This window comes from Zingiber officinale, chromosome 8B (assembly GCF_018446385.1).
Source record: "Zingiber officinale cultivar Zhangliang chromosome 8B, Zo_v1.1, whole genome shotgun sequence".
Lineage (NCBI taxonomy): Eukaryota > Viridiplantae > Streptophyta > Magnoliopsida > Zingiberales > Zingiberaceae > Zingiber > Zingiber officinale.
Genome location: NC_056001.1, coordinates 50,695,989 through 50,722,032, shown reverse-complemented (window position 1 = coordinate 50,722,032; position 26,044 = coordinate 50,695,989). Strand labels below are relative to the sequence as shown.

At 36.4% G+C, this 26,044-nt stretch overlaps 1 long non-coding RNA gene across 1 annotated transcript; it reads right to left on the bottom strand.

The window, feature by feature from the left end:
* Positions 1-579: 579 nt before the first annotated feature.
* On the bottom strand, positions 580-22,062 carry LOC122017403. Its single transcript, XR_006121334.1, has 4 exons — positions 22,021-22,062; positions 21,788-21,895; positions 20,983-21,048; positions 580-690 (listed from the first exon to the last, which is right to left on the bottom strand). It is a non-coding gene; the product is annotated as an uncharacterized LOC122017403 (long non-coding RNA).
* Between the last annotated feature and the right edge of the window lie 3,982 nt (positions 22,063-26,044).

Sequence of the window (26,044 nt, the reverse complement as noted above, 5' to 3'; positions counted from 1 at the left end):
CGACACACGCTACAGTTAAGAGCATTTGCAGCATGTGGTGCGTGCTACAGGTAAAAGAATTTGCGGTGCACGCCGCCCGCTACAATTAAGGGTGTAATATTAACCACATTCAATTATCAACCTCATACAATTATCATTAATATTATTTAAAATATATAATCTAAATTTAAAATTTAGACATTATCACAATTCATTCATCACTTAAAATAGAAATAAAAAATTTTCAAAATACAATCAACATGTAAATACATAATTTTTATTCATCTAACAAATATTTGAGTCAATTTTACAAATGTAACACTAATGATAAGTCTTTTACATCCAAAGGCAATGCAACATTAGAAATAACTAAAAAGGAACCTAATTTCATAGTTAACTAAAAAGGTTTACTGGCGCACATGATTTTCTACCCTCCCTCTGCTTTGATTCATCACATGCCAAGAAAAGTCTACGTTGTCTCTGTTATCCTAATAGCTTTTGATATTATGCCCGATGAATACATGAATAGCGCACTTCTTCTATGTTGGAATTGCACCAAGAGGAACCAATAACAAGCAACACAACATAATTATTAATAGAAACAATTGTTGGGTTATACAATTCAAAAGTAATAAAATCCACAACGTAACTATTGTTAGCTGCAATATGTACCGACTTTAGCACCTTCTTGACTCTAGATCCATCAATTCCCTACAAGTTGGTTAAATCCATGAACAAATGATTCTCCTAAAAATAAATTTGCATCCAAATAATAGAAAAACCACTGAAATAATAGATAGATAAAAGGTTCAATGCCCCTTAGTTGGGAACAACATATTTTGATTCAAGAGAGTTACTTTTGAACATGATTTAGGAAAGCAATAATCCAGCTAGTATATGTTACGTTCTAGCATAATCAATTAACAAATTGGAGTCTTGATAGGTGTTGAACCCTCTTATCTTGTTCTTAAGTTCAAGAGTACTAAATGATTATATGTTCCTCCAGATACAAGATCATAGCTGTTCTCAACCAAACACTGCCAATATGATATCATAAGCTATTTGAGTCTAATGTGTTGGTCCAGATGGCATGAAAATCAAAACTAAGCAAAGATAAAACAATGCGGAAACCATAAATACTCACAGTGATCTCCTGAAGAACCGCAACCGAAGACGCCGATCGATGAAGAGATTGCCGCTGTCGGAAGCACGATCACGGAACTGCCGGAAAGCGCTTCAAGGTTCACGATCCAAATCCCAACCTACGCATGTTCTCCCTTTGCTCGCACACGATCACCTCCGCTGCTCCTCTGATCACTTCGATCGCTTGCTCGCTGTTCACCCTAATCACGATTGCTCTTGGACGCCATCTTATATAGCTAGCAAAACATCGGTTACCAACCGATACTTTGATGGCTAGCTTTCAATGGAGGAAGATGAAGGATCGGCACCCCTTCATCTTCCCGACGTTGCAACTGATGCAACGTCTAACATCTCCCACTCATCCAAGTCAATCCATATGGTCACATAGACCATGTCAGTCACATAGACTATAAGGTGATCAAGTCACGAAGACCAGAGTGAAATTAGTCACAAAGACTAAATAAGTCACGTAGACTTTATGAGGATCAAGTCACAAAGACTAGAGCAAAATCAAGTCACAAAGACTAGAGCAATATTTAGTCACAAAGACCAAATAAGTCACTAAGACTTTATGAGGATCAAGTCACAAAGAGCAGAGCAAAATTTAGTCACAAAGACCAAATAAGTCACGTAGACTTTATGAGGATCTAGTCACGAAGACCAGAGCAGAATTTAGTCACAATAACCAAATAAGAACATCCATTCCATACATTACGGAAAATGGTTCGTGCGACAGCAAGCACAGTAAGCATTCAATTGCTAAGAAGATTGTCACACCTTACTCAGCTGCTCCATAGAACAAATCAGAGACACAAATGTCCATAGAACGAATCAAAGACATAAATGGCTTGCTTTTACCCCAGATTAAATTATTTACATCATCATGAACACCTCTAATCCCTCATATTGATCATATGTCAAGAGCATGTTCAATATCTCCAATCAAACAAATTATTCACAATTACATTTTATATACTGAACTAAAAATGTAACCGGTACCAGTGAATAAATGTCACAAATGTAAATCAATCTTAATCTTCCTTTTTAGCTAGAATCTATTCATTCTAATCAGTCGCTTTCCTAGTTATGCTCCATAGACCGAATCATCCGTAGCCAATAGGAAACATGCTAAAATAGCAGACACTAATCAGAATTTCAAATAGATAGCTAAATAGTCACTTAGGGTAAGATTGAGATTAACTTATAATCTTAAGGGTCTCACATAGGGATGGCAACGGGGCGGGGCGGGGCCGAGTTTTCCATTCCCATCCCCGCCCCGTTTCCATTTTTTCGGGTTCGAGGATTCCCCGAACCCGAACCCACGGGTTCGGGGATTCCCCATCCCCGCCCCATTTCTAAATTAATTTATATTATTATTATTATTATTTAATAATAATTATTAATGATAATATTAATATTAATATCAATATCAATAATATTATTATTATTAATATTTTTAAAATTTTTAATATTAATATTAACACTATTATTAATATTTTTTAAAAAAAATCATATTATTATTTATTAATATTAATATTAATAATATTAGGGGCGGGTTCGGGGATGGGGATAGTATTCCCGTACCCGCCCCATCCCCGAAAAATCGGGGATCCCCATCCCCATTTCGGGTTTTCCCCGCGGGGCCCCAAACCCGCGGGGAAAATTGTCATCCCTAGTATTACATAGTAGAGAAGCAGGGATCCATTCTCCTACTACCCTTCTTGTCGCTATAGCACATGTGGTATGAATCACATGCTACGATGTTATTCTCTTTTCCAAAAAGAGCGCATGTTTTTCTCAAAATTTAACATCGTACAAATTTCGATCTAGACATTCCCAATGTCAAATCCTGAATTCAACATATGAATTCTAATTTGGCCTCAAGCAGATTCAGTAAATGATGGGTGCATTTACTCCAATCATTACACAAATGATCTCATCTTGACACAAATATCAAGGCGACCTTAACTTATGAGTATGTCTCTATTCACAGCTACATAAGTTGTCCCATAAGCAATGATCTTACCTCTATTCGTATTTAACAAATAGAGATGATTGTCCATGTGAGTGGACTAATCCCAATCTGCTAACATGCTTATCGAGACTTTTATTCGAATGTAACCAAGACATATACACTGAATAGATCATGGTATTTTTCATTTATCAAAATGTCTTTACAATTGTTACATTCTTCGAAGTCTCAAAGACTTCATATGCCCATGAAATGACTCTTTAGTCAATGGCTTAGTAAAAAGATCAGCAAGCATATTCCGTGTAGGGATTTACTCAAGAATAACCTTTTTCTTGTCAACAATATCCCTTACAAAATTATACTTAATTTCTATATGCTTGCCTTTGCTGTGATATCTGGGATCCTTGGAAAAAGCTATTGCAGCTTAACTGTCACAGTACACTGTAACAGGACTCCCACTATCCTCAGCAATCTTCAGATGCTTCAGGAACCTTCTTAGCCAGACAGCCGCTGCACAAGCCACATACTCAGCTTCCATTGTCGACAAGGCTACACAAGCCTGCTTCTTACTGTTTCATGAGATGGCGCCATCATTCAACAAGAAGACATAGCCAGATGTGGATTTTCTGTCATCAAGGTCCCCTGCCCAATCTGCATCTGAGTAGCCACTTAGGCTCATATTTGATCCTTGGAAACATAGGCAATAATCAGTTGTTCCTTTAAGATATCTGAATATCCTTTTCACCGCTTTCCAGTGTCTCGATCCTGGGTTTGACTGGAAACAACTAACTAAGCCAACAGTATAGCTTATATCGGGACGAGTACATAACATAGTGTACATCAAACTACCAATAACACTAGCATATGGTTTCTTCTTCATTTCGGCTATTTCCTCAGGAGTCTTGGGATACATACTTTTGCTCAAGACGGTACCTTTCGCAATAGGCGTCTGTTCAATGTCGCAATCTAACATATTGAAGTATTGCAGCATCTTAGTGATATAAGCTTCTTGAGACAAACCCAAAAGCCTCTTTGATCGATCTCTAACGATCTTTACTCCTAAGATGTACTCTGCTTCTCCCATATCTATTATGTCAAATTGTGATGAAAGCCAACTTTTGACTTCTATCACACACTTTATGTCACTTTCAGCTATTAGCATATCATCAACATATAATGATAAAATGACAAGCTTTCCTTTTTCCTTTCTTAGGTAAACACAATGATCCTCATTAATCATTTCGAAATCATAAGATAATATTACTTCATTAAATGTTATGTTCCATTGTCTTGACGTTTGCTATAGCTCATATATAGACTTTCGAAGTCTACATACTTTTTTCTCTTGGCCTTCAGCAACATAACCTTCTGGTTATATCATATAGATTTCTTCGTCAAGATTAATATTAAGGAAAGCTGTTTTTACATCCGTCTGATGTAATTCTATGTCATATTGTGCTACTATAGCTAGGATGACACGTATTGACACAAAATTCACAACTGGGGAGAATGTTTCTTCAAAGTCAATACCCTCCATTTAGGTATATACTTTTTTAACTAATCGAGATTTGTATCGATTAATCGATCCATTTGCTTTCCTCTTTACTTTGAGAATCCACTTATTCCCAATAGTCCTTCGGCCCGGAGGAAAATCGACTAAATCCCAAACTTGATTCTTTCTCATTGACTCCATTTCTTCATCCATTGCAACTTTCCATTCTTTTCTAACTGAACTGCTCAAAGCTTCCTCAACTATTCGAGGTTCCTCATCGTCAACTGGGAGAACCATCAATGCCTCATTCTCAATATCAAACCTTCTCCGAGGAATAATCTGATGACTACTTCTTCGAAGGTTAGACTGTTGAGAAACTAACTCATTCAGTGGCAAATTACTCCCACTCGGTTGACTAGATTCAAGCATCTCCTGATTCGTTGATAAAGGAACATTATCCTCCTCCTCTATCTCATATAGAGGAATTGTCTTATCAACTTCACCTCGTGTTGGGAACTCAGTATCTAAAAAAGTAGCATCTCTTGACTCTATATCAGAGATGGTTGCATCTTGTCGCTCACCAATAAAAACAAAACCCTTAGAAGTCTCAGAGTACCTACACTTCTTACCTTTGGGTCCTAATTTTCCATGTTCGTGAGTCTTATCATGAACGTAGGCAACTGACCCTCAAGGTCTCAGATTACTCAAATCCGACTTTTTGCATGTCCACCGTTCATGTGGGTGTTACGTTCCGTAAGTGTACGGAAATGTCGCAAGTAATATAAAAGATTATCGAATCCACAGGGACTGGAATAAGTACTAGAAATATCTCAAAGCGAATTAGCTAAACAACTAATCAATTGGTTTCAAATGCTAAGGATGAAAAACAAATCTAAAATGAAATATTAGCAAACAAGAGTTTGGAGGTTTGAGTTATGATAAAGGGAGGTTCTAAGAGTTTTGGTTTCTTTGTAAGATCGCTTGAATGTATATGGTTTACCAATTCTTATTCCTCAATTGTCTAATATTTGTAGAAGGTTGTCGGTTCTCTCTTGCAATAGATAACCGGTTTAGGACTGAAAATGTACCTAAATGTGATCAATTAGATATGAACCTACGTTGTCCTTACACAGGATTGCACCTATTACTATGCTTCCCTCGGATACCAACATAGAAGTTCATAGCTTCTTAACCCATAAAGGTACAAGGATTGAATCATAAAATCTATCCTACCCTCCTGAATATTCTCATTTCCCCTTCAAGGTTATCTCTCAAACGTCCTTACACGGACTTGCACCTGTCACGTGGATCCCTCGGAAAATCGAGTGAGCGTTAATCTCTACAAAGTCTATAAGATATCCAAACAATCAATCAAGAATGAGAATTAAGCTCTAATCACAATTAATCATTCAAGATCCAATCGATACAAACTAGGCAACATCATAGAAACAAAGAAATGACAAATCCACAAGAGTTTACATCAATTTATCTCACAAATACTCCCTCCATCCTAGAACAACAAGATCTACTCCATAAAACGAAGGAAGAGAACCAAAGATAAGAAGATTACAAGCATTCTTCAATCCCAATCCAAGAAGAGGAAAGAAAGAAAACTTATCTACAATATAGCTCCATCTTCGGATCCAATCCTCACTTCCGGAGTCGAATTCGCCAAGATCTCCCTTTAGATTGCCCAAAAATCCTCCCAAGAATGGGAGGAATCCACCAAATCTTGCTTTCTCCCAAAGGGGAGAAGATCCCCTTTCAAATCTCCAAGGAGGCTTTAAATAGAGGGAGGCTTTTGGGCGCCACACGGCCCCGAGGCATGGCCGTGTGAGGTTCACACGGCCAGAGCCTTTCCCCTCTCTGCCATCTATACACGGTCGTGTGTGGTATACGGCCGTGGACAACTCCCATCAAAACCTCCAAGCATGGCCGTGTAGATCCACATGGCCTGGACCGCCCCAGCTTCTGGAAACCTGGCACGGTCGTGTGGTGCACACGGCCAGAACACTTTTAAGCACTGGGAACCCTGCACGGCCGTGTGATGCACACGGCCAGGACCTTCTTGGTCTTTGGAAACCTTACACGGCCATGTAGATCCACACGACCATGTAAGGATTGAACTCTGATTTGCTTCAAAACTTGGCACGACCGTGTGAGGTTCACACGACCAGGCCTTCTTCCTTTGTTATTGCTGCCACACGGCCTCTGAACTCCACACGGCCAGAGCCCCCTACCAATGCAGGGTCGTGTCTGGTACACGGCCAGGTGTCTTCTCGCTTGCTTAGCTCATAAGTTTTGTCCAAAAATGCAAAATCTTCACCGAATTCGACTCCTGTGTACAAAAAATGCACAAAAACAGATCTCCGAACAAAAAAGAATAAATATGCTAAAAGAAAAACTGGAAGTACAAAAATGCATAGATCAAGCATGCTCAAAATATGTAAATGTGCGTCAAAACATGCATAAAAGTATATAAAATCTACGCACATCACACCCCCAGACTTAAACCTTTGCTTGTCCTCAAGCAAAATGCTGCAATCTAAATTCATATGTTCTACAACGCATTCATAGACCCTAATGCACTTTCCTAACTCTATCAAAGGGTTCCACTAACAAGCATAATCATGGAAACAAATCAAGTATGACTCAAGCTTAAGTTTCCTGTGCACAGTGTAAAAGTAACTCAAAAACCCTTCAAGTTTCAATCTATATCCTAGTCAAGTCGTCATCAAATTTGAATTCCTAATGTTTCAGGTGAAAGACAAGTAACCAGTGATAGACACTTACTTGTCACTCACTTGGTTCATATTTCTCAATCAACCCAAGGTCTCAAAGGTGTGCTCAATCTCAAGAGAAGCTAAGCAGTCATTTCTCCAGTAACCTAACTCGGTCTCAAAGGAGTGACTTGCTAGATTCCACTCACGACAACTGTTTTTTATATCCCATATTCACTTTTTTTTCTCATTGCTTTTTTTTCAATTTTTTTTTCATAAGCATTTGCATTGTGCAAATCTTATTTCACAAGTGTACTTTTAGCACAAATGTTGGGATATTTTGATTTTTCCAAATGAGCTTTCATGAGTTGAGCCTCATCCAGTAACCAAAATGAAGTTTAAAAAATCACCATGGAAACCAAGTACTAAGCAAACAAGATGAATCATGACTATTTCAATGATATCAACCATTCAAGCATCAAGTCAAAGTGTAGTGAAAGTAAGATTCTTAAGGTCAAGCCAAGACTAAAGCTCATCTCCATATGATTCTTAGCTTATTTCATGCTTCCCAAGATAGAGAAAAGAAGTACATAAAGCTTACTACTAGCATCATTTACAACATCATGAATCTAGATAATGAACGTGCTAACATTTAATCTTGAAGACAAGAAAGAATAAAAGTGAAGATTGATGTTCTCAAGATGTTTGCCAAAATATTTCAAAAGATAATCAAATGACTATCAAAACATTCACTCAAGCAAGACAATCAAAACAGAATGCAAAACAAAAACTACACATGCAGAGGACAAGAAAACAATCAAAAACTGAAACAAAAAGAAATCAAGTTTGACATCCCCCCAGACTTAAACTTTTCATCGTCCCGATGAAATCAATATGGTGGAGGTGGAGGTGGAGGGGGATGAGGAAAAGGGTGCCTACGACGTGGCTGACCAACGGGGAAACTAGGGAAACCTGGAGTTTCACTCAGGACTATATGATACTCAAACAAAGCATCAACTTGTTGGCTAGTGATACTCATACTTTGCATAAAGTCTCTCATTCTAGCTTGATCAGTATCATAATCCTGGACAAATTCGGCCACTTGACCCTGAAAATTCCTTGTGAACTGAAAGTGCTCTTGTACTTCTCTAAACTGATTATCTGATAAAGAGAAGCGGCCTTCCAACATTCTTCGTTGCGCATCATGCTTCTCGTGGAGCAATTCTAAAGAAGTACAGAAATCAGAAAAATCAAATCTGGAGGAACCCGTACCGTAAGCAAAAGAATGCCTAGCAGGATCCGAATGTTTGGAAGGCTGCGGGTATCCAGATATTGAGGGTTCAATGTGTGGCTCTGTGTCTCCGGATATAGAGGGAACATATTCGGGATCGATATCGGTAATTACCCAATTAGCAGGGTTACGAATAGACGTTCGTCCGGGACAAGGGAGAGGTAGAGGAAAATCATTCCTCCTAGGAAATGCAAACTCATTCTCATCCTGAACAATCATTTTCATGGCAAGACATGCATCAATGTCTATCATATCATTGCCATGAATTATTTCCAACCCATCTAAATCAAGATCTAAATTATAAGTTATTCGGGTAATCAATCCACCAAAGACAATTGATCCCGACGATGCCCTTGCGGCTCTTAACAAGGTTTGTACAAAATGAAAACCAGAATCGAAATCGACCTTATGAAGCATGGCCCATAAAGCATAAAGCTCTATCTTTTTAACTACCCCATCACTCTCTCCCCTACCAAAAATAGTTTTGCTCATAATTCTATGTAGGTATCTATAAATGGGATTTTGCATATGAGAAGCCTTAGCTCTTGAAGGTTCATAAGGTTGATCCAATCCAGTTAATGCATTCCAAAAATGATTCCAATTAAACCTTGAATCAAACCTACGAGGGCTACCGGTAGACAATCCAAAACAAGAATTAAAATCACTAAATGTCCATTGAAATTCTTGATTCATCAATCTAAATGAAAATTTTCCAATATAATCATCCTCGTTAGTAAAATGGACATCTAATGAACTTAAAAACTCCAAAACAAGACGAGGATATGTAGGCAAATGTGTATACATAATATCACCCCACTCTAAAAATCCAATCAACAAATCTACATCTTCCCTAATTCCAAGCATATCAAGAACAGTTGGGTCCATATACCGAGTACACACAATCTTTCTATTGACAAGAATTGCAAATCTAGTAATTTGATCATCATTTCTAAATACAATATTGAATTCATTGTCATTATCTTCGTTGTGTGATGTTCTCTTTCCTTTGCCCTTCATCGGTTGTTTTCCTTTATCCCTAGATGGTTCCTTCTCTTTATCTCCACTGGATCCACCACCTCCTTTACGAAGTTTCTTCAAAAGATTGGACATCTTGTTGAGTTTAGATGAGGGAAGGGACTATTTAGGGTTAGAGAAGTAAGATCTCAAAGAAACAAATTTTTGAAGAACAAGATCTGAGGTTAGGAGAACAAAGATCTTGAGTGTTGGAGAGGAAATGAATCTGGATCTAAGAGAGTTTGCGGAAAAAGGTTGAAGAAAAGAGGGATTTTAAATAGATTGAGAGAAAAGAAGATGTTTTAAGAGAGGTGGGTGTATGCAGGACACAGCCAAAACTTGGCCGTGTAAGGAGAACACAGCCTCTTAAGGGCTTCTCCACACGGGCCGTGTAGATCTACACGGCCTCTCCCTTTTCCTCCTCGGCTTTACTCACACGGTCATGTCTGGGACACGGCCACATCCTTCTTCTTCTCGGCTTTCTCCACACGGTCGTGTCTGGAACACGGCCTTCTGAGTTCTCTTCTCTGGATTTGGCACATGGTTGTGTTTGGTACACGGCCGATGCAAGCTTTTGCTCTGATTTCTCTACACGGTCGTGTCTAGAACACGACCAAAGAACTCTCCTTCTCTGGATTCTTTGCACGGTCGTGTCTGGTACACGGCCTGCTCCCTTCCTTCTCTGCAAACTTCACACGGTCGTGTTTGGTAGACACGACTAGATCCTTTTCCTTCTCTGCATCCTTTGCTTGGCCGTGTACAGTACACGGCCATGCCCTGTTTTACTCCATTTGATGTTTATTCTCCTAATCCACTTCTCCAATACTTCCATGCCCATGAAGAAGTCATGGCTAGCTCATGGAAGTAGATTTCAACCTGAAAACAAAACTAAAACATAGTGAAAACAAACTAAAACACAACAACGAATTTATACTAACTAAAAGAATCAATCTGGAGGACGAGATTCAGAAAAATACAACCTTTGTACCTCTTCTAATTCCATACCATGAATATATTTTTTCAAGCGTTGACCATTTACCTTAATTATCCCAAGCTCTTTTCTCCAAATATTTATAGCCCCAAAAGGATAAACCTTCTTTACCTCAAATGGACCCGTCCATCTTGACTTAAGCTTCCCTGGAAAAAGCTTTAATTTTGAGTTGAACAATAAAACTAAATCTCCTACATTAAAATCTTTACGAAGAATGTGCTGATCATGTCATTTCTTCGTCCTTTCCTTGTAAGATTTAGCATGCTCATATGCATCCATCCTTAATTCATCAAGTTCATTTAACTGAAGATTCCTTTTCTCCCCTACTTCCTTTAAATCCATGTTCAAATTCGCAATTGCCCAATAAGCCTTATGTTCTAGCTCAACTGGAAGATGACAAGGCTTTCCATAAGCTAATCGGAATGGAGTCATTCCAATGGGAGTTTTATAAGCAGTACGATATGTCCATAAAGCATCATCTAATTTTAGTGCCCAATCCTTTCTTGAGGTGGATACGGTCTTCTCTAATATGGATTTAATCTCCCGGTTAGATATCTCTTCTTGACCATTAGTTTGAGGATGATAAGGTATTGCTATTTTATGCTTCACTCCATATTTTCTGAATAAATTTTCAAACTGTTTTTCTATGAAGTGAGATCCTCCATCACTAATGACCGCCTTAGGCACCCCAAATCTTGGAAAGATTATACTCCTAAATAATTTGATAACTGTTTTCGCATCGCTCGTAGGAGATACCACAGCTTCTACCCATTTGGACACATAATCCACCGCCATAAGAATAAACCTATTCCCATATGAAAGAGGGAAAGGTCCCATGAAATCTATTCCCCATACATCAAATAGCTCAATCTCAAGAATGTAATTCAACATTGTTTCATTGCTCTTAGTTATATTCCCAGTTCTCTGACACTTATCACAAGACTGAACAAACATCTTAGCATTTTTGAATAAAGTTGGCCAATAAAATCCTGCTTGAAGAATTTTTGTAATCGTTTTTGAACTACCCAAATGTCCTCCATAAGATGAAGAATGACAATGAAACAAGATATCCCTAACTTCTTCTACAGGCACACATCTTCGATAAATCACATCATTACACTTCTTGCATAGGAGAAGCTCATCCCAAACATAATTCTTAACTTCTGAAAAAAAATTTTCCTTTGTTGATAAGAGAAATTCGGGGGTAATACTCCACTAGAAAAGAAATTCACAAAATCTACATACCAAGGTGTTTTAACACTTGATAAAGCTAATAAGTGTTCATCCGGAAAAATGTCATCAATAGGTAAATCAAAATCTACTTCTTTTTCTGAATTTTGAGATATTCTGGATAAATGATCAGCTACTACATTTTCAGCTCCTTTCTTATCCCTAATCTCAAGGTTGAATTCTTGTAGTAATAAAATCCATCTGATGAGCCTAGGTTTAGCATCTTTCTTTCCCAGTAAATACCGGATAGCGGCATGATCAGTATATACAATTACTCTTGAACCCACTAGATAAGATCTAAATTTATCAATAGCGAATACCACCGCTAGGAGTTCTTTCTCTATAGTAGAATAGTTTACTTGGGCTGCGTCAAGTGTTTTACTTGCATAATGGATTGCATATAAAACCTTATTTCTTTTTTGTCCTAAAACTGCTCCTACAGCAAAGTCACTAGCATCACACATTATTTCAAAAGGAAGATCCCAATCTGGGGCTTGAATAACTGGAGTTGTTGTAAGAGCACTTTTTATTTTGTTGAAAGCTTCAGTGTATTCACTATCAAAACAAAACTCAACATCTTTAATCAATAGATTAGTTAATGGCTTGGAAATCCTTGAGAAATCCTTAATAAAACGTCTATAAAACCAGTATGCCCTAAAAAACTCCTAACTCCTTTTACATTGATAGGTGGGGGTAACTTCTCTATCACTTCCACTTTTGCTTGATCTACTTCAATACCACGCTCTGAAATTTTATGCCCCAAAACTATTCCTTCTTTAACGATGAAATGATATTTTTCCCAATTTAATACTAGATTTGTATCTTCGCATCTTTGAAGAACAGTAGAAAGGTTTGACAAACAAGAATCAAAGTCATTTCCGTAAACTGAGAAATCATCCATGAATACTTCCATAATTTTTTCTATTAAATCTGAAAAATTTGTCATCATACATCTCTGAAAAGTGGTTGGAGCATTACAAAGCCCAAACGGCATCCGACGATAAGCAAAAGTGTCATATGGACAAGTAAAAGTAGTCTTCTCCTGGTCTTGAGGATGAATTGGAATTTGGAAAAATCCTGAATATCCATCCAAGTAACAAAAGTATGAGTGTTTAGCTAATCTTTCAAGCATTTCATCAATAAATGGTAGAAGGAAATGATCCTTCCTAGTTTCTTTATTCAACTTCCGATAATCAATACACATTCGCCACCCTGTCACTGTACGTGTTGAAATTAGCTTATCATCTTCATTCTTGATAACAGTTATTCCCCCTTTCTTTGGAACCACATGAACTGGACTTACCCATTCACTATCCGAAATTGGGTAAATGATCCCTGCATCAAGAAGTTTAAGTACTTCCTTCTTTACCACCTCTTTTAAGTTTGGATTTAATCTCCTTTGATGCTCAATTGAATTCTTGTACCCCTCTTCAAGTAAGATTCTGTGCATACAGAGAGAAGAACTAATCCCTTTTATATCATCAATCGTATATCCAATTGTCTTTCTATGCAGCTTTAATTCCTCTATCAGTCTCTTTGTTTCAAATTCATTTAGATGAGCATTAATTATAACTGGATAAGTAGAATTTGGCCCAAGAAATTCATATTTAAGATTTGGTGGTAATGGTTTAAGTTCAAGTTGAGGTGGTACTATTCCTGGTAAAGCTGGCTCTTGTTCTATCAACTTAATCTCCTCTTCAACCAATCTCTCTTCTAAATACTCTTCATTTTCTGAAAACAGATCTTCCTCTCTATAATCACAAAGACATTCCTCTTTTTCTATTGAAAATATTTTTTATAATGATTCACAGCACCAAGGGAATAATATTTGAAAATCATTTTGATTCAAAATAAGCCCTTTTTCACCATTCTCCTTTTCTCCAATAATATCAACTGTTAGGAATGAGTTATCTTGCGCTGACCAATCATTGGAATTTTGTGTAATTCTGCAAACTATCTCGTAGGCCTCTTCTAAATTCTTTTTCATAAATGATCCTCCAGATGTTATATCCAGTTGATTTTTACTTGAGAAAGAAAGCCCAACATAAAACAAATGCATTATTAACCATTTCTCAATTCCATGATGTGGACATAATTGCAAAAAGGAAGAATATCTTTCCCAAGCTTGATATAATTCTTCTCCATCTAATTGCTTGAAATTCAAAATTTGACTTCTCAAATAAGTAGTCTTCTTTGGAGGGAAATATCTGTCCAGGAATATTTGCTCTAACTCATCCCATGTTTTAATACTTTGAGATTTTAGAGAATTATACCATCTTTTTGCAGCATCCTTCAAACTAAAAGGAAAAACAAGCAGCTGTATAACATCAGATGGAACCTCTTCGTATTTCAGAGTATAACAATATCTATAAAACTCCATCAAGTGTGAATAAGGGTTCTCAATCTCCAATCCTCCAAACTGAGTTTTCTGAACCATTGAAACAAAAGATGGTTTGAGTATAAAATTTCTTGCTTATATATTAGGGTAGACAATTGGTCCCAATTCTTTTGCGGACCTTGGAGCTCCATAATCCCCTAATAACCTGCACACCATGTTTAAGTCGCACAAGAAAAAAAAATTATGAAGACAAAATTCTAAAGATTATTTTTCAACTATACAAATGAAAAGAAATAAAAATGTTATGTTTAGTCTAACTCAATTGATAATCTCCAATGTTACAGCGCAGTCCCTGGCAACGACGCCAAAAACTTGTTACGTTCCGCAAGTGTACGGAAATGTCGCAAGTAATATAAAAGATTATCGTATCCACAGGGACTGAAATAAGTACTAGAAATATCTCAAAGCGAATTAGCTAAACAACTAAACAATTGGTTTCAAATGCTAAGGATGAAAAACAAATCTAAAATGAAAGATTAGCAAACAAGAGTTTGGGGGTTTGAGTTATGATAAAGGGAGGTTCTAGGAGTTTTGGTTTCTTTGTAAGATCTCTTGAATGTATATGGTTTACCAATTCTTATTCCTCAATTGTCTAATATTTGTAGAAGGTTGTCGGTTCTCTCTTGCAATAGATAACCGGCTTAGGACTAAAAATGTACCTAAATGTGATCAATTAGATATGAACCTACGTTGTCCTTACACAGGATTGCACCTATTACTATGCTTCCCTCGGATACCAACATAGAAGTTCATAGCTTCTTAACCCATAAAGATAAAAGGATTGAATCATAAAATCTATCCTACCCTCCTGAATATTCTCATTTCTCTTTCAAGGTTATCTCTCAAACGTCCTTACACGGGCTTGCACCTGTCACGTGGATCCCTCAGAAAATCGAGTGAGAGTTAATCTCTACAAAGTCTATAAGATATCCAAACAATCAATCCAAATTGAGAATTAAGCCCTAATCACAATTAATCATTCAAGATCCAATCGATACAAACTAGGCAACATCATAGAAACAAAGAAATGGCAAATCCACAAGAGTTTACATCAATTTATCTCACAAATACTCCCTCCATCCTAGAACAACAAGAACTACTCCATAAAATGAAGGAAGAGAACCAAAGATAAGAATATTACAAGCATTCTTCAATCCCAATCCAAGAAGAGGAAAGAAAGAAAACTTATCTACAATATAGCTCCATCTTCGGATCCAATCCTCGCTTCCGGAGTCGAATTCGCCAAGATCTCCCTTTAGATTGCCTAAAAATCCTCCCAAGAATGGGAGGAATCCACCAAATCTTGCTTTCTCCCAAAGGGGAGAAGATCCCCTTTCAAATCTCCAAGGAGGCTTTAAATAAAGGGAGGCTTTTGGGCACCACATGGCCCCGAGGCATGGCAGTGTGAGGTTCACACGGCCAGAGCCTTTCCCCTCTCTGCCATCTATACACGGTCGTGTGTGGTACACGGCTATGGACAACTCCCATCAAAACCTCCAAGCACGGTCATGTAGATCCACACGGCTTGGACCGCCCCAGCTTCTGGAAACTTGGCACGGTCGTGTGGTGCACATGGCCAGAACACTTTTAAGCACTGGGAACCCTGCACGGCCATGTGATGCACACGGCCAGGGCCTTCTTGGTCTTTGGAAACCTTACACGGCCATGTAGATCCACACGGCCATGTAAGGATTGAACTCTGATTTGCTTCAAAACTTGGCACGACCGTGTGAGGTTCACACGGCCAGGCCTTCTTCCTTTGATTTTACTGCCACACAGCCTCTGAACTCCACACGGCCAGAGCTCCCTACCAATGCAGGGTCGTGTCTGGTACACGGCCAGGTGTCTTCTCACTTGCTTAGCTCATAAGTTTCGTCCAAGAATGCAGAATCTTCACCGAATTCGACTCCTGTGTACAGAAAATGTACAAAAGCATATCTCCGAACAAAAAAGAATAAATATGTTAAAAGGAAAACTGGAAGTACAAAAATGCATAGATCAAGCATGCTCAAATATGTAAATGTGCGTCAAAACATACATAAAAGTATATAAAATCTACGCACATCAGTGGGGTAGATGGAACTGACTTTGAAGACACTTTGTTAAGTATATAGGTCGCAACTAATTATGCATCTCCCCAATAGGAGATTGGCAAATTCGCCTGCGCCATCATAGACCTAACCATTTCAAGAAAAGTCCTATTTCTTCTTTCAGCAATCCCATTTTACTATGGAGTTCCAGGGATAGTCAGCTGTCTAATAATCCCTTTCTCATTACGCATTGTCTTGAACTGATCAGACAAATATTCTCCTCCATGGTCAGTGCGCAAGGTTTTAACCTTACATTCCAATTGATTCTCAACTTCGTTCAAGTAACGAATAAAGCAATCCACTGCTTCAGATTTGTGAGAAATCAAATACACATGACCAAAACGTGTGAAGTCATCGATAAATGTAATGAAATAAGAACTCTCATTTCTAGCCTTCACATTCATTGGACCACAAATATCCGAATGAATTAATTGCAATGGTAATTCAGCCCTAATAGTCTTACCAAATGGTTTTCTAATCGTCTTTCCCGCAAGACAATGTTCATATATAGACAAGTTAATCTTAGCATGAGTGCCTAATAGGCCCTCCTTAGCTAATCTATTCATTCGTTCTTGTCCTATATGTCCCAATCCAGCATGCCAAATTTCATCATTAACATCAGCATTACTAGTAAGAGCAATGTTTGAAAAACAACCATCATTATTATTTGGTTCCACATCAAGAACCATAAAACCACTTATTACAAAATAATACCCAATTAACACAGAGTTAATTCGAAGTTCCACACAACGACTATAAAAATTTACATTATAACCTAAATCAAGAAGACAAATGACAGAAACCAGATTCCGTCAAATCTCAGGAGCGTACAGAACATCATGTAGAAACAAGGTGCCTCCACCACGTAGGTTGAGCTTGCCAGTGCCAATTCCTTTGACTTCAATTCTTACATTGTTTCCTACATATATCCATTTGTTGCCAGCTGGTACTCGACGGTACTCCACATATGTAGCTCGATCATGAGCTGCGTGGTTCGTTGCTCCTGAATCTACAATCCACAAAGGATACGAATCAGCTAACAACACTGTATTTACAACATATTGCTCGTGGAAAGAAGACAAAAATAGATCTACCTTTTTAGGCTCAGTACAATCCCGAGCAAAATGGCCCTTCTTGCCACAGTTGAAGCAAGTCAACCTACTCTTGGGTTTTTGTCCATATTTCTTTCCTTTCTTCTTGATTTAGTTTTTCGCAGCAACAGCATTAGCCTCCTTTCCTTTCCCCTTTCCTTTCTTAAACCACTTGTTCTTATTCTTGGAACCAGAACCTTCAGCTACAAAAGCTTGACCCGAAATCCTTGCGGATTCAATCCTCTCCGCCTCAAGTTCCACATGGCATGAGACATCAGTGAAAGTCTTGATACTCTCACTATGGGTCAGGTTCTGTTTCATCGTTTCCCAAGAATCAAGAAGGGAATGGATAACTGCCTGAACCTGTTGTTCATCAGTCAACGTATAACTAGCAGTCTTAAGCTCTCGAATCATGTTATCCATCTCCCTGAGATGTTGGGCCATGGTAACATTCGAGCGCTTTTTACAACTATCAGACTTGATAGTTAGCTGACGGAGCTTACTCTGACTGACTCCACTGTACTTCTCTCTAAGAGCTACCCAGATAGCATGAGCCGATGGTAATGGCTCATACTCAAATACCAGGTCATCCACCATTGAACTAATCAATATACCCTTAGCAATGGAGTCCTTCCTTTTCTATGCCTTATAGGCATCAAGGTCACGTCTGTGCTGTGCTGTAGAACCATCAATCGGTTCCTCCATGATTTGGTTTACAGCCTCTAAAACTTCTTGTTCCTCAAGAACATATTGTATCTTGAGGTGCCAGATTTTATAGTTATCCCTATATAATTTATCACCCTTATTGAGTTCAGCTATGATATTTTTAGTTGCCATGATCTACATAAATAAAAAAATTATTTATTATTTCAGTGTAATTCATATATGTGCAATTAATCATTGACTCAGTGTAAATTAGAATTAGTTTACAAAATCAAGTGATAACATTGTTTCCACTCATCATTTGTATGTTCTAATCTAATCAACACTGATCAATCATATTGCACACATCTCATCTAATGAATGAATCATTATTAAAATGAACTAATCATTTTTCATATGAACTAATCATATGGATATATGAACAAATCATATCATGAAATGAACTAATCATTTCCAAGTTAGTTAACATATAACTTTTATTATATAATTCTGTTCGTACAAAACAACAGAAATTATTACATGACTCAAAACTAAATGAGCTAACACTGTCCGTACATAACGACAGTAAACAAAACACTAATAGACTAGATAAGCTAGCATTACTCCCACTAGGATAAATACTAGAGCAGTGGGTAATTGCATCTCGTTCATCCCGGATTCTATGATGGGTGGATTAGCCTCAGATGTATCCATCAGATCCATTTCTGAATCTTCTACACATTCTTGAGGATCCTCCTCTGATTCTTCTGGATCCATCTCTAGATCCTCCTCGGGATCCATCTCTGGATCCTCCTCTGAATCTTCAGGATCCATTTCTGGATCCTCTTCAAATTCTTCGAGGTTCATTTCCGGATCATCTTCAGATTCTTCGGGATTTGAATCCTCCTCTAAATCTTCAGAATCCATTTCTGGATCCTCCTCAGATTCTTCGAGGTCCATATTTTCGGGAGCTGGATTATCTTCAGATTCATCAGGACCCGATTCCAAATGAAGTAACTGTCTGCACATCTCTGAGTATGAGATGTGCCCTTCAGACTCATCCCAAAGTTGGAATGTTATCTGCCTTAGATGTTCCGATAATGAATAAACCAAATACCATCTTCTTTCTGTTTCCTAAACTGGATATCCTTCTTGCTCGAGATTCCAGAACAACCAATCGAGCCGACCAATAAGCCTACCGACTCCGTGATCCGGGTCATATTCCAGCTTCTTGATCTCCTCCCACAGCTCATGTTGTCGTTCATAGCGACTAGTCATCGTGTATATCATTCTTTATATCTGGAATTGAAAATCATGATGTCAGTATAAAACCGACTTACCAGTAACAAAACCGGTCAAATTCAATTCCCACATATAGAACAAAATATACAGTATACACAAGCAATTAAGAAAAACAAATTTCCTTATTTTGGAGAGTCTCATGTGACTGACACATTGGATTGGTCGATTAGGAATCCGAATCTTAAGCTTAATCTATTGTCCTCATTAGAACTAATCTAATTGGACCTATGTTCTGTTATTGTTTAAGCCCAATTGAGTCAATCTCAGACTTATTGATCAAACTTAGTTTCGTTTGATTCATCCAATTCCCATTGGGTTAAGTCTGACCCATTAGAACAAATCTAATTTTTTATGATCAAATCTGACACATCAGAACTAATCCGCTCATATTTGATCAACCCAACTTTTGTAATCAAACTTTCCCCAATTAATTCAGTAATTAACCGAACTGATTAAACCAACAAATAATTTGAACCAGCTTCAGGTATTATTAAATCAAATTGGTCTGTTTAAATCAACTAATAATTTAAACCAGACCTAAGTTTGATCGGACAAGTTGGTCTGGTTCAATATTCAGTAAATTGAACCATAAATTAATTAAATATTTATTTATTAATTAATAACACATTTCTATATATATTTAATTAATTAATAAAAATATTTAATTAAATTTTAAAACTGTTCGTGAAAAAAAACATTAAAGATGTACATGCTTTTTTTTTCTTACACGGTTCCTTTTTTTTTTTTTAATCTTCAATCGATTGAAACTTGCCAATGAATCGATTCAAAATAAAAAAAAACTGTGCTTCGATAAAAATTACTGTGCACACATTTAATCGATTTAGTGAGTTTTTCTCACTGTGCTTCGAAAAAACTGTTCGCGTTTTTTTTTATTTCCAATCAATCCGTGAATCGATCTAACAACTATGCGCGATTTTGAATCGATTGAATTACATTTCAATCGATTCAATTGATGAACAGTATTCACTGTTCATCGTCTTCTTCGCGACAGAAGAAGAAAAACGCGAGTTTTTTCGCGTCGATTTTCATGCTTTCAAATCTAGCACGCTCTGATACCATTGTTGGTCCAGATGGCATGAAAATCGAAACTAAGCAAAGATAAAACAATGCGGAAACCATAAACACTCACAGTGATCTCCCGAAGAACCGCAACCGAAGACGTCGATCGATGAAGAGATTGTCGCTGTCGGAAGCACGATCACGGAACTGCCGGAAAGCGCTTCAAGGTTCACGAGCCAAATCCCAACCTACGGATGTTCTCCCTTTGCTCGCACACGATCACCCCCGCTACTCCTCTGATCACTTCAATCGCTTGCTCGCTGTTCACCCCGATCACAATTGCTCTTGGACGTCATCTTATATAGCTAGCAAAACATCGGTTACCAACCGATGCTTTGATGGCTAGCTTTCAATGGAGGAAGATGAAGGATCGGCACCCCTTCATCTTCCCGACGTTACAACTGATCCAACGTCTAACATAATGAATTTTGACAACTAGAGTAAGAGAGCAAACAAAACAACAGATGCTATAACAGTAGAACTTGGATAAGTTGCTTCTTCATTATATTCTGCAAATAAAAAGCAAAGACAAAAAAAAAAATGGTACCTTAACGAATGTAGCACAATTCTTCAACACTTGCTCTTGATATGCTCTAAATTCTGGAGTGGTGGCCTGTAGTTACTCACACAAAATATCAGTTTAATTGACATACAAAGTTAAACCTTAAAAATCTGCAACAATTCCATGAAAATTGTAGACAAACGTTTCTTGACCCCCAAAACCAAAACCTGTCAAATAATTATAATTTGTCTAACAGAATCATTTAAAATTAGCCTTTGAATGGTTGATTACTAATTATTGCTTTAAGAGCTTAACACTAGTTTAAAGCTTTATCCTTCTATCATGTGTGGCATACACGTGCAAGAGCTTAAAATAGCGCAATATTGTAGATAATTCACTACTACACTAAATATGAAGGGAAGTAGTTGCTATATTTTATTTGTTTTAATTGTTTAATTAAACAATTTAGGTCAGATTACATAGAAAAAAGTGTGGAACTATTTGTAAGGTTTGGAAGCAACTATTATATCTAATAGCACTATAGCAGAAGCTATACAGTATGGTGATATGGTTAGTGATTACACTTAACATGTCATGATTTATTGGTTAGAATTAACAACCGTCAATAATGATATAAAGAATGGCTAGGTGAATTATTCAGTGGAATCAACTTACTTGTGGGAGAAACAGATCCGTTCTTACAATAATATCTAGAAAAGAGAATGGATAAGTTGCAAGGTTGAAACAAGAATTGTTTCTACATAGTATGAATGACAAAGAACAGAATAGTTTTTCTTTCCGTAAGTTGATTCCATAAAGAAACTACACAAGAAGGATTAAGAAACAATACCCAATGTTACAAGAAACTCTCCGTATAGTACTTGGGCAAAAGGATCCTGCAGGACAAAACATTTCACCACTAGATTCAATATCTGCCCATAGCACTTCCACATGTATGCTGTCCAGGAGGAAGTTGGTAATTGTAGGTCAATAGATCTCAAACTTCAGTATGTAATCCACAAGATTACAAAGAATAATCAATATGATTTAGATGGAACTTCTGGAGGATCAAGATCAACTTACGGATCACAGATATTACTAGTTTTGCTCAATGTTATAAGTGGGCAGTATGCTGCCAGTGGATAGGCTTCAGATCATTAAAGACACAATCATTCCAAAATAAATACTAAAAAATTCAAACTTTGAAGCAAAACAGTAGGTAAACAAACGCAAGTTAAATATAAAAAAAATCAAACCTTTCTTTATACGTGTAGGGCTTCATAAGGTTCTAGAAATTTCCGTCGACCGACGGTAGACTCGACAATGATGAGAATTGAGCGGAAGAGAGAGGGGAGATCACGTGACGATGAAGGGACGAATGGAGACTAAGATGCGGCGGGGCTCGGCAGGGCCAACGACGGAGGTGGTCATGATGGGACGCTTGTGGGCAACGAAGAGCCCATGGGGCGAGTCAAGACTAGGATTACTGGTTGGAGTCGGGGATATGAAGTGTGAGAACGCCGAAAAGAGGGAAGAGAGGGCTCAAGCAGGGTGGTGAAGGTTTCGGCGGTGGGCAATTTCATTAGGGTGGTTGATGCAAGATATAATTCATCGTGGGCAGATTTAAAAAAAAAAAAACCTGATTTTTAACAGCACGCAACAAGCGCGCTGTTAAAATTTTAATGGGTAATTTTTTTAACAACACACAAAGTGTGTTGTTAAAATTTAAAATTTATAATATTTTTTACAGCATATAAAAAAAAGTATGTTGTTAATATTTTATTTTAACGGGTTGTAATTTTTTATACATTGTTATTTGTATAAATATAATATTATTCACAGCGTACTTGATTTGGCATCGTAAAAATTATTATTGATGACGTGCCCTAATTGTGTGTCATTGCTAACGTGCTACGAAAAATTATATTTGTTGTAGTACTCCAATATTTAAACATATCTCCTTTAGTTTTCTACAAATATCGTCGTATCACTCTCTTTATAGTTTTTCATTGTGATGATCTTGGGTTATTAACATATCTGCCCAACATCCTCACTATAAATGTTTTATCTAGCCGAGTACAAACTTATACACACATGAGACTTCCCACTGTTGATGCATATGGAAATTATTCCATCTCAGCAAACTAAATTTGTCACCTCTAGACATTGGTGTGTTACTAAGTGCACAATTCTGGATATTCCTCATAAGTGTTAGATTTTGAAGAATATCCTAAAGCAATCGTCTTACGATTTTTACTAAATAGAGATTCACTATTTGAGTGAATATTATATGTTTAATTGTTTTAAACTCATTTACTAAATGTTTGCAATACACTTCATAGCATGAGAGAAATTGTGATTGAATCACAACTAGTGATTATCTCTACTTGTGTAATTATGAAAGTACTGAAATTTTCCTAGTTGTCGAATTGATGCATTCGGACATCATCAATTCTGTAAGACTAGCACGAGTTATACTACTTGGTTCGCCAAGCAGCTGCTTTCTCACTGATTGGAAAGATTGGAATGTCGAGAGTTAAACATGGATACTAGTTATGGTAACTACTTTATTAGAGTGACTCGCTGTAAGACTTCATATGGTTATATATATATATATATATATATATATATATATAAAGCTCAAGCACCTCATTGAGGTGTGGACCTGGGATGATTGGGTATAAGTCGAAATGTCCAAAGATGTTTGGATAGCTCATAGAGGATTCACCGCTTCTTTCGAGGAAACGTATACCCTATGACCACTCATTAGGATTATTACTCAAAATCTTTGGCCAAAGCATCACATGTTAACAGTATGAGTAATTTGAATCCGTAGAATGAGGAAGTATTACTTGAGCTAGGTGTGACATAGGCAGTCTAGTGGAGGTAAACACATAGACCATGTCCTGAACCAAGTGGGTATAAGACGAGTGAAAGAAACAAGACATGACTCACTGTAGTTGCTAAAGGGTTTATAATTAGTTCTAAGATTAACTATGATTTTCTGGCTAATTGAGGATCATGATATACTACTAGGTACCACTCATGATTGTTTTATAATTAAATAGTTATTTATGGATGACTAAGATAAACTGGAAACCTATTGGGTCACATGATGCACTAACAAGTCTCTAAAAGACGTAAACCAAGTTAAATAATAGGATTCTTAGATCAAGAGATAAATGTTTGGTTGGGTCATACATAAGACAAATATGAAAATATTTGTCATGATGGAAGCATGGATGAACTATATCTCTTATGGTAGAGTTGAACCATATTTGGTTTAATCATAAATTAGTCATGAACTAATTTTGTTTAGTTGTGAATCAAATCAAGGAGTTAATGTGCTAATTTTTGGTTAAGGGATAATGGGTTAGATATAAGCTTTTTAATCCAACTTATTAAAGAGAATTATATATGGATATAATTGGGAGAGAATTAGATATGAGAGATCATTAATTGGCTTGATAAGGTTTTGGAAATCTTAACCCGATTTTTCTTCTCTCCCTCTCCCCTCTCTTTGCCGCCACCCACAACAAGGAGAAATCCTTCTCCTTGTTGTTGTGACCACCAAGTAAGGAAGAGACATCTTCCTTGTATGCTTCTTCTTCCTCTTGATTCCTCTTCTTCACTCATGGCTAGTAACTTTCGAATGAGAGACTTGTACTCATGGAGTTGTCTTGAGGATTTTAGCATAGATATGAATAGAGGTGAGGCTCGACAACGTCGCTACAGTTGATATCCTTCTCATTACAGGTCATCCATAAGGTATACCTAACGTAAATTTACTTTCTATAAAAAAATTTTAATTATGTGATCATGTTTGGCATATTGTATCTTTATATGCGTGTGGTGTGTGTGATGTAATAATTAGGAATTATTATTATTTTATTTTTCGCTGTGTATGTTTACAAAACGTGTTCTAACACACACCCACATCGGGCATACCCCAACAGAGGTATCAGAGTCTGATCGTGTTTTGAGATGATTATAAAATTATTTTACAGTTCGTAATTAGTATTGTAATTAATTTTAAAATTTTTCTAGAATTATTAAGATTTTTCTATTTTTGAAATTTTTCTAAATTGTTAGGAAATTTCATTTTTGGAAAGTTATTGATATAATTTTTAAAAAAAATAAATTTAGAAATATTCTGTTAATTTAGAAATTATCATTTCTGGAATTTTTAAAAATTTTATGAAATATTTTATTTTTGGAAATTTTTTAAATTTGTTAGGTAATATCAAACATGGAAAGATTATAAATTTTAAAAAATACAGATATGATATATTGTAAATTAAATTATAGAATTAATCTTTTCTGAAATTTTCTAATTTATTAAAATATTATATTTTTGAAAAGTTTTCTAAATTATTAGGAAATACCATGAAAGATTTGAAAAATCATTAAAAAATTCAGATTTGGGATATTCTAAATTAAATTATAGAATTAATCTATTCTAAAATTTTCAGATTTATTAAAATATTTTATTTTAAAAAATTTCCTAAATTGTTAGGAAATACCAAATTTAGAAAGATTTAAAAAATTATAAAAAAAATAGATTTGAATTATTCTATAATAAATTAAGAAATATTAATTATTTATTTCCTAAATTGTTAGGAAATTAATTTCTAAAATAATTAAAAATTCTTGATTTATAGAAAGATTTTACATGAGATATGTTAATTAAATTTGGAAATTGGTTCCTTAATTTGATTAGATAAATCTTGATTTATTAAAATCAAATTTATAATATATTTTTATTTCTAAAATAAAATTATAACACATGTAAATTATGTTATGTTCATACCATATTGTATGTCATGTAGATGCATTAATTATGACATGATTAGATTTTGTCATGCGTGCGATGTGATTAAATCTTATCATATGTGTGATGTGTTATACTATGTCATGCGTATGATGTGTCATGTCATCATTTATGTCATGCGTACAATGAACCATGTCATCATTTATATCATGCGTGTAATATCATGTAGATGGAATATTTGCATGATGTAGATGAGACCAAATCCCTTACACAATAGTAAAACCTACATCTTCTATTAATATGGTAAGAACCAGATTTTAAGTTCTTGTTTGAGTT